This window comes from Neophocaena asiaeorientalis, unplaced genomic scaffold (genome assembly GCF_003031525.2).
Source record: "Neophocaena asiaeorientalis asiaeorientalis breed wild unplaced genomic scaffold, Neophocaena_asiaeorientalis_V1.1 scaffold225, whole genome shotgun sequence".
In the NCBI taxonomy this organism is placed as follows: Eukaryota; Metazoa; Chordata; class Mammalia; order Artiodactyla; family Phocoenidae; genus Neophocaena; species Neophocaena asiaeorientalis.
In genome coordinates this window covers 5,246,910-5,256,325 of record NW_020172364.1, presented here as the reverse complement: position 1 = coordinate 5,256,325, position 9,416 = coordinate 5,246,910, and the positions used below count along the sequence as shown (strand labels likewise).

At 47.1% G+C, this 9,416-nt stretch overlaps 1 protein-coding gene across 1 annotated transcript in view; it reads left to right on the top strand.

Annotated features, from left to right (window-relative positions):
- Nucleotides 1-2,587: 2,587 nt before the first annotated feature.
- DGKG (diacylglycerol kinase gamma) overlaps nt 2,588-9,416 on the top strand; it is a 230,942-nt gene continuing 224,113 nt past the window's right edge. The window contains exon 1 of the mRNA XM_024767898.1: nt 2,588-6,583. The gene's annotated coding sequence lies outside the window, so the exon portion shown is untranslated. The remainder of the gene's footprint in view (nt 6,584-9,416) is intronic.

Below are 9,416 nucleotides of genomic sequence, written 5' to 3'. Positions count from 1 at the left end.
AGGAATAAAGATGCAGACATAGAGAATGGACTTGAGGACATGGGGAGGGGGAAGGGTAAGCTGGGATGAAGTGAGAGAGTGGCATGGACTTATATATACTACCAAATGTAAAATAGATAGCTAGTGGGAAGCAGCCACATAGCACAGGGAGATCAGCTCAGTGCTTTGTGACCACCTAGAGGGGTGGGATAGGGAAGGTAGGAGGGAGGAGATATGGGGATATATGTATAGCAGATTCACTTTGTTGTAAAGCAGAAACTAACACACCATTGTAAAGCAATTATACTCCAGTAAAGATGTTAAAAAAAAAACCAAAAACCCATAAACAGGTACTATATTGGAGGATATAAGAAGGTTGTGATATGGAGGTTTTGTGGATATTCAAGGCTCATTTCTTTTCATTCATTCATTCATATATCCATTCATTCCTTCATTCATCCAATAAACATTTATTGGGGCTTCCATGCTAGGTACCGGAGACATAACGCAAATAACACATTGTCAGGAAATTATCAGACTTATGCCAGGTCCTTTCACCTTGGTGATGCTAAGGTCATGAACACATCTAGGATTTTTATGGTCTTGACCAGTCTATGGACAAAGTACACAGTGACCCCAGTTTAGGCGGGACTGGAAAAGGGTTTACATCCATGAACCCTCCCTAGGATCATTCATACCTTGTGCCACTGCTCCCTGCTCACAGAATCAGAGAAATGCCAGAGCTACCAAGAGCCACAGAAGACTCTCCCAACCTGACTCTTACTTGCATATCACTAGGGATCTGCCCCGGATTGTGCACAGGAAGCAGGATTTAATGAAAAATAATAAGGTACACAGAGCTTTAAAGGTGACAAACCACCTTTAAGTCCATTATATCATGTAGTCCTAACATGACAGCAGTGAGATAGTTAGGGATTACCTACCACTCCCATCTTATGATGAGAAAACAGGCTTGGAAAGGCTAAGTCTTCTGCCCACCACAAAAATCAATGAACTGGATCTCCAATTCAGGTCCTCTCCATACCTCCAAGTCCATGGCTTTCTCATTACAGCTTGCCCAGAGAGTCCAGATGCCCCATCATTCCAAGGGACACAGAAAGCCCATGATACACTCAGACTGCAGGGCATGTGTGCAGAATGTGTAGGCATGAATCAGGGGGCAGGATGAGACTGGGTGTATTCATTTTCTACAGCTGCTGTAACAAATTACCACAAACTTAGTGCCTTAAAAACAACAGAAATATATTCTCTCACAGTGTTGGAGGCCAGAAGTCCAAAATCAGTCTGACTGGACAGAAATCAGTCTCCAGTCAGACAATGACAGGGCTGCACTCTGTCTGGAGGCTCTAAGGCAGAATCTATTCCTTGCCTCTTCCACCTTCTGGCATTCCTTGGCTTGCGGCTGTATCACTCACTCGAATCTTAAAGGCTAGTGTCGTTCAGATGGTCTTCTCCTCTGTCTGCATCAAACCTCCCCCGCGTCCCATTTAGAAAGATACATGAGACTGCATTTAGGGCGCACCTGGATAACCCAGAATATTACCTCATCTCAAAATTTTAACTTAGTCACACCTGCAGAGCCCCTTCTTACAAATGTGGTAACCTCCACCGCTTCCAGGGATTTGGGCCTAATATCCAAGGGACATGATTCTGCCTACTACCCTGTGCTAGGGTCTTGCACCTCGTGACCTCTTCAGTCTGTAAGTAACCACTCAGTTAAAGCTGAGTCTACATGGGGAAAGGGAAATATGGTATGACCACAAAAGGATTTTGGGAAAACTACCTGAAGGAGGGTAGGCCTAAGATTGCCTTCCTTAAGTAGCAGCTTATTTATTGATTCTGTTTTAAATCTGCCACTTCTTCACATGGTCCTACAGAACTGGCTCAAGTCCCCAGACTCTTAGTATCCTCTCTATCCAACCAAAGCCAGGGAAATGGGCTGGCCCTGATGTCCTGGAGTGTCAGAGCTGGAAAGATCACCTGGGCTAATCCTCGCTCCCCTCCTTTACTGACGGAGAGCCTGAGGTCTAGCCTCTTCCTTCAGAAACCAGTACTTCCAATACTTGAGTCTATACTTTTAAGGAGCCAGCACAGTATCCCTCCAAAGACGCTTCAGATCTGGGACACAAGGATCAAGGCAGGAGTAGCCAGAATTGACTGAATATGTGAAAACCACCCTTTTTTTGCCCTCTTTGAGCCCTGCTATGGTTCTTCCTGCTTCTCTCTCTGGATCAGTGGGCCATCTCCTTTTCACCCTCCGTATCTTCTCCCCATATGATTAGGTCTCTGCCTCCACACTCACCCCTCTCTTCCTGTCCCTTAGCCCTAGGTCCTCACAGCCCTGGCAGGACTCCCTCCTCTCCCCTCTCCCTCCCTCCTCCCCTCCCCACTCCACACTGTTATCCTTCTCTTCTCAGCCTACCACCCACCCTACTCTGGTGTCCTCAGCAGTAGGCTGTTTGTCAATTTCAAGGCAAACATGATGAAACAAAGAAGCATAGTGGCTTCTGGAGGCAAAGAATTCTTTTTTTTTTTTTTTTCTTCTGGAGGGAAAGAATTCTTTTTTTTTTTTTTTTATCAAGTTTAAGGCCTCTAAAACTGAGAGAGATAATGAGGAAGGAAGTGGGGATATGAGGGAGGGGGGTTCACCTTAGCTTCTCTGTTTGTGGGTTTCACTTGCATGAATTTTCCTGTCACCAGAATGATGAGTAGATATCTGGGCATCTACTTATGTAAGTGCTAGGCTGAAGCTTATGTGCATGGGCAAAAGAGACCCCCAAAGTTAGGACATCCATTGTTTGGGTGGTCAGACTGAGGGCTCTAATTCTATCAAAGCTCCATATCATTCATTAGCTATGTGACCTTTGGACTTACGTTTCCCCATCTTTGAAAATCACAGGGATAACAATATCTACTTCACAGGGTTTTTGTGAAGCATAAAAGAGATAATGCCTGTGAAATCCTCTAGCACAGATATTGGTGCCAGTTAACAGTCAATACATATTTGTTGACCTGATATGTGGGTCACTTCCCCTGTGAAGACGTTCCTGACCCTCCTAATCCCAGGAGAACTGACCCCTCTTTCTTCAGTGTACCCCTTACACCCTATTTATGTCCCTGTGTTAGAACCTATAATTCTTTTTTACCCTCTTGGCCCTCATCTGCCCCACTCCTCACCTCTCTCCAGCTCTAAGCATCTCCAGGACAGTGACAATCTTACTCATTTTTGTAATCCCATTGCCTAGTATAGTGACCGGTTCATGGGAGATGCCCTGTAAATACTGGCTGAATTGATTTGAAATGGTGAGGGTTTCCGAGCACAAGCCTCCCAGGTCAGGATTGTTTTGAATTTATCGTGCCAGTTGCTGCCTTCTTGTATTTATTAAGATTGATGGCAAAACCCGTTGAAAGGCATCTGGCTCTAGGAGCCCCAGGAGATTCTGTCGGCTCTGGCCCACCACAGGCAGATGGGCCTTATTAAGAGAGATCAAACTGTTTATTATGCTGGCAGTGCCCAGACTTACTTCCCACCAAAGCTGGGGCAGTTCGCCATTCAATGCCATCATATCGTTGAAATGGTGAAAGCTCACCTGAGAGCCATGCACCTCTCCAACACTTCCAAGGAGGCTGCTTCATGGGCTCATTTTCCCTGGGAACAGTCTCCTCTACTTACAATCAGAGTCTTTCAAAGGCTTTGGGTTTGGTCCTGTCTGGATATGATGGGTGGGAGTGCAGCCCAGGGAGTCACCTCTGGACAGGCAGAGTCCTGGGGCCTGGAAATGCCAGAGGCTGTTCTCCAAGAATGCCTGCTGGACATTGCAGGATGGAGTACCACCAATGCTGTAACTTGGGAAAGAGTAAGTTGTGTGTCCAGTGTGAGGGTCATGTGGAAACCCAACAGAAGAATGAGCCGCTAAGACATAGTTGCGAGTTGCTGAAACAGGTCACGGGAGGAATTGGGAAACTGGCTGAATGGTTATTAATAACTAAAAATAATTACCATGTATTAGGAAACTACTGATGTGCCAGGTACAGTTATATACTTTATCTTCTTAATCATCATGACAACCTGTGTAATAGGCTTGCACACAAAGAAACTGAGGCTCAAAGGACTAAGTGACTTGCTTAAGTTCCCACAACAACAACAAGCAAGTGACGAAAACGGGGGCAAACCCAGGCAGTGGGCCACAGTCTACCACGCTCCATTGCCAATATAGGAATGGAGGGTATGTACTATGACATCTCTTTTATACGGTGTTCAGCATGGGCTGTAGAGGCCTGGGCCCGGCTGATTCGGGGGTCCACACTGGTAGAGACCCATGACCCATTCCATAGCTTGTAAAGAAATAATGCTCTTGTCCCCCTTATGACCTATTTCTGGCTCTTGTATCGATGCTCGAGTCATTGCATTATACCGGGATGGAGTTTCCTTCTCATGTATTATTTAACAACATTATTCATTGTATCTGTTGTGGCCTTAAGAAGGACTTCTTAAAGTTGAGACATGTGGCCTTTCCCAAGTCAATCACCACAAGAAAAGGCATGAAACCGAGAAGGTGGGAGAAAGGATTCCCTGTTCCTCTAGGGCTCTTTCCTTTACTCGCATACTAGGCGTCAATGTGCATAGATTTCTAAGGCATGACTTTCGGATGCTGGACGGTGCCCAGCATATAAAGACTGAATGAAACCCAAAGCCATAATCTAAAGACCAAGGAGTATCTTGAGAACCAGATTATCTAGTTGCAAGTTACTCTCTGTGTTTTTTCCTGCTACTATCTCTGAACACTGCATGAAGAATTGTGTAAATATCCCAGCCTACCCTCTGCTCTACAGAGGAGCTGTTAAGAGAAGGGTTGTAGTGCATTAAAGAGGAGTAGCGCCCTCTGAGGTCCTCGTGAAAGGTGAATCTTTGGAAATGAGAGTTGGGCCGTGTTGTTTTTTCTGCCTCTCTCCATGTGGAGAATCTTCCTCCCAACTCAGCCTTGCAGCGAATATCACTTAGGATCATTTTGACTGCCAGGAACAGAATGTGTTGAATCAAACAATAGGGAGATGCATTATCAGACATAACAGGAGGCTTGGGGTAGAGTAGGCCCCAGGAATGCTGCAATCCACATTTCAATGATGGCATCAAATACGCAGGTTCTTTCTGCGTTCTACTCAGCTGCCCTCAGTGTCAGCTGCTACCCCAAACTGGTTTCCCTTGTGGTTTTAAGATGGCTGCTAATGGCAATCAGGACTACGTCTTGTGCATATCAAGAAGTATGATGCTACCTCAAGCATGGACTGTAATTTCTTACACTTCCCACTCCTGGACCAGTAACAGACGTCAGTGGAATGCCACGCTGGTAATGGGTGGATGTCTGAACAGAATCAGGATTCAGTTGGGAAGTTCAGTTAGCAACCAGCAGAATCTGCTGCAGAGAGTCTGGATATTATTTTATTTTACCGTGGAAAGTGGCAATTTCCTTAAAACTGGCCTTTGCTTCTGTGGTTTGCTAGAATTTAGGGGCCCCTCCTTATATGGAGACTGAGAGCCAGGTGGGGTTGCAGGGACACTACTGCCAGGTACACACAGTGCCAAAGCCTCATGCCACGGGTGACTTTTTGTTTATGGCTAATCTCTGAGTCACCGTCCAGAGTTTCAAGGGGCTGTAGCTACCAAGGGCTGACCCTATCCTCGTGGAGACACCTGGGATACAAAGGAAACCCTTAAAATTGTGGGTCTGGAGAATTTTTAGGTACCAACATGTACCACTGTCTTATGCAAACCTGTCCAGACAAAGGCTTCATAGCCTGTGGTCCTAGGAAACTGTATTCATGGTCTGGCAGTGCTGAGTTGGGCCCTTTGCTTCCAGGAGGCCGTCAAAGATTTCAGTTGACCTTTTCCGTACACTGCAGTTAATGTGGCCTTAAAAAAAACTAGAGATTCCACATCCGGAACCCCAGCCCTCATTCCCTTCACTGAATGTTCATTTTCTAAGTGTCTCCCAAGAACCAGGCACCAAGAAGGAATGATTATTTACATGCTCTTCTACCTTCTTCTATTACTCACCATGCGAGGAAGTAAGGGATCATATCAAAGGCAGACACTTCAGTGAATTTCTGATTTGGGAGGTACTGCTGGGAGCATGGAGGTGATGGATGGAGGAGTGCTTGGAATATGAGCTGCACATGCTTTTGTGGGGAAGGGGTTCTGTGGAGCATAATAAATGATAGGAGTCATTATGGGTCAAGGCTACCCTAAAACAGCCTTGAAAATAGCTACTTGCCAAGGGAAGCCCATATGTCATACTAGTTAACGTAGCTCATGCAGAGTAGAGGTTTCGTCTATCAAGTATGCCATATGTCACTCCTGACAGGTAAGAAGGCTGCTGAAACTCAACAGAAGGCAAGCCTGGTGTTGACTGGGGGACCGTGGAGAGCTGCTGTCAAGGCCACTGTTTGTGACTCTTCATCTGGCATGCTCTCACTTCAGAGAGGCAAACAACATATTGATTTTCTTCACGAGTGGTGTCTCAGTGACTAAGTCAGCGGCAAAGCTGCCAGCACCATGTAAGCAGCCCGGATCAGGACGGCGGAGGTAGGCATGTGGCATGTTAAGCACATACTCTGTTCTGTGTGTACTGGTTTTTAAAAACAAATAGCACAAACTTCTGCAGAAACTGTGTGAGTGTAAGTGTGGGGGGGGGGCGGGGGCGTATGTACCTATCAGAGGAAATGTGTTACATTTTGTGGACCTGAGAGTGTTTCTATCAAAACCATTTCTATTGAAGCTTCAAAAATTTTGCGAGGTCTCTGAGTCCTGTGACCTGGGAATGGTGGACACTGGCTGTATCTGGCGGGATTCTGGCCTGGGGGACTTCCAGAGCCAAGTAGCACCCTGGGCTGGGCAGGCCGGGAGGGAGCTATGGACTTTTGCTTCTCCTCATGGCAGTGGGCTACCCTGAGACAATCCGGATAGGTGTTTGGTGTCCTAGGAAGGAACTTACCCTCTGCCAACGCTGGGCCTGGAGCCTTCCCCATGTGCACTGGCTCCTCATACTTTGAGAAGTTCAACTTAAGCCTAAATGTTAGAGGGTAAACCACCATTCCCTCTAAGGCCACCACCACATCCTTCCACCTTCCTCCCTGCCTCCTCCTCTGGAATCACCTCCCCTCCATCTTTAACCACCATCACTACCATTCCTGCCACCCTGTCACCTCTACTCCTCCCCCACCACCTTCATCTCCAACCACCATCACCACCACTTCCACCATCATTGGCCACCGCCACCACCTCTGCCACCATCAGCACCACTTGCACCTCTTCTACCACCACCAACACCATCACCACCACCTTCATTGTTACCAACAAGCCACCACCTCCATCATCATCCCTACCTCCTCCATCAGGACCACCAGCACTGCCGCTGCTATTACCGAAACCAAACCATCTCCTGACCACAACCACCACACAATCTGGGTGCTTACCCTGTAAGCCTGTGCATTGTTGGGGTCACACCCCACTTGTTACTATTTCTTACAATTCTCCCTTTGTAAAAATTCTTACATTCTATAAATCTCCAAGCACAGACCAGAAAACTGTCTAGTTTAGCTACTAGAAATTTAATGAATCAGGGATTTGGATTAAATGGCCGACCAATTCTTTGCCAGCTCCAAGATCCTTCGGTAGGTGTGTGTGTCTGTCTGATTATGTGTGCATACACATCCATATCCATATGCACGGAGGCGGCCAGTTCAGTCTGGTAATTGTCTGTCTTTCCAGGAGGATTTCTGATAGAGCCTAGATTTAGCGTATAGAAGGAGACAAGGCACAGTGACCACGGTGCACGTGTAAGCCCCCCAAGCTCACGCCATTCAGCACTACCTTAAAAACCACTGATGTGTCCCAGGAACTCTGGTTCACGGCAAAGCTTGGGGGTTACATGGCATAATGGAAGAGTCATCATGGAGAATTAGAAAAGACTGGTGTTAAAGAGCGTTTAGGCCTCCTACTCACTGAATGACCTTAGGTGAATGACTTTTCTCCCTCTTAGCTTCAACTTCCTCTCCCTGTAATGGGAACAATTTTACCCACTTCCTGGTACTACTGAGGGGACTAAAAGAAAAAAACATGTGACAGTACCTGATGCCAGCCTGGAACACAAGGGGTATTAGCTCCTGCCTTTGCTCCCCCACTGCTCCGACTCCCTGAAGCCCTCGTTGTTTGGGGAGCACCATCCTTGGTCCAGTTCTCTGAGACAGTGGGCTTCCTGTTCTCAGTTCTATCTCAAATGGCTCTGAAGAAAGAACACGGTGATCCTGTAAAATGTCACTGAATCAGAAGTTCTGCAGCTTTGCCAACAATCTGGGGGAGAGGACTTTAGAGCAGCTACAGGGAGAAAGTGAGAGGACACAGTCCTGGGCTTGAGCTCCTGCTGGGGACGGACGCTGGGCCTTCAATCTTTTCTGCCTCTTTAATGTGGGAACACACCACACACACACACACACACACACACACACACACGCACACAGGCCCATCCCACTGCTGGGGCAGAGGATAGGGCAAGCAGGGAATGGGATCTGAGTCCCCAGAAGCCCAGAACTGGTGCCCATGGGGTTTGGTTGATTCAATGCCCACGTCCAAATGACTCTGCCCAGGCAGTGCCTTCCACTGCAGGCCTCACCCCGGAGCATACAGATGAGCAGGCTGACAGCCTCCCTGCCAGGCCCCCTCAGCAGGTTTTTTTGCTCCACCTTTCTCCCTTCTGACTATGTCTCTTGCCAGCCTTTAGCCCAGGTCTCTCTCTCCTTCCCCTTGGCCTCAGCAATGGGGGCTGGCAGGCCAGGAGGCCACAGAAGCACAGGCTGGGGCTGGGGAGCCATTGAGAGATGACGGCTTGGTGACAATGCCTTCACCTCTGTCCCAGCTGCTAGCACTGTCCTCGAAAGCCCAGGGTCAGCTCCCAGAAGCAAAGCCAGCGAGCCAGTTGGGTCTGCCTCTTCAGCAGTCATGGTGCTTCCTGGAAAGTGCCTCTTTATTTCCTTTTTAGCTCATAAGACTCTTCATGGGAATAAATTCTGACCAAACCTTGGGGTTCACGTGTTGGCGTCTACTGGAGGTGGAGACTTCACTAATACTCCGAGCCCTGGATTTGACCCCTGTTTTATCGCATAAGGCTAGATGACTTTGGACCAGTGACTTATCCTCTTTCTTTATGCCTTTCTATCTTAATCTGTAAAAATAGGAATAATGACATCTGTTAAGAGAGCTGTTGTGAATTTAAATGAGATTATTTAAATGAGAGTTATTTTCTGGCACTTGAAGATTTCCCAGTGTTCTACAAATGTTAGCTAATGCTGCTCCTACTACAACCGCCTCCATCACTATAATTACTGCCACTATCAGCAGAGCTTGTTCGAAGAGTTAACAC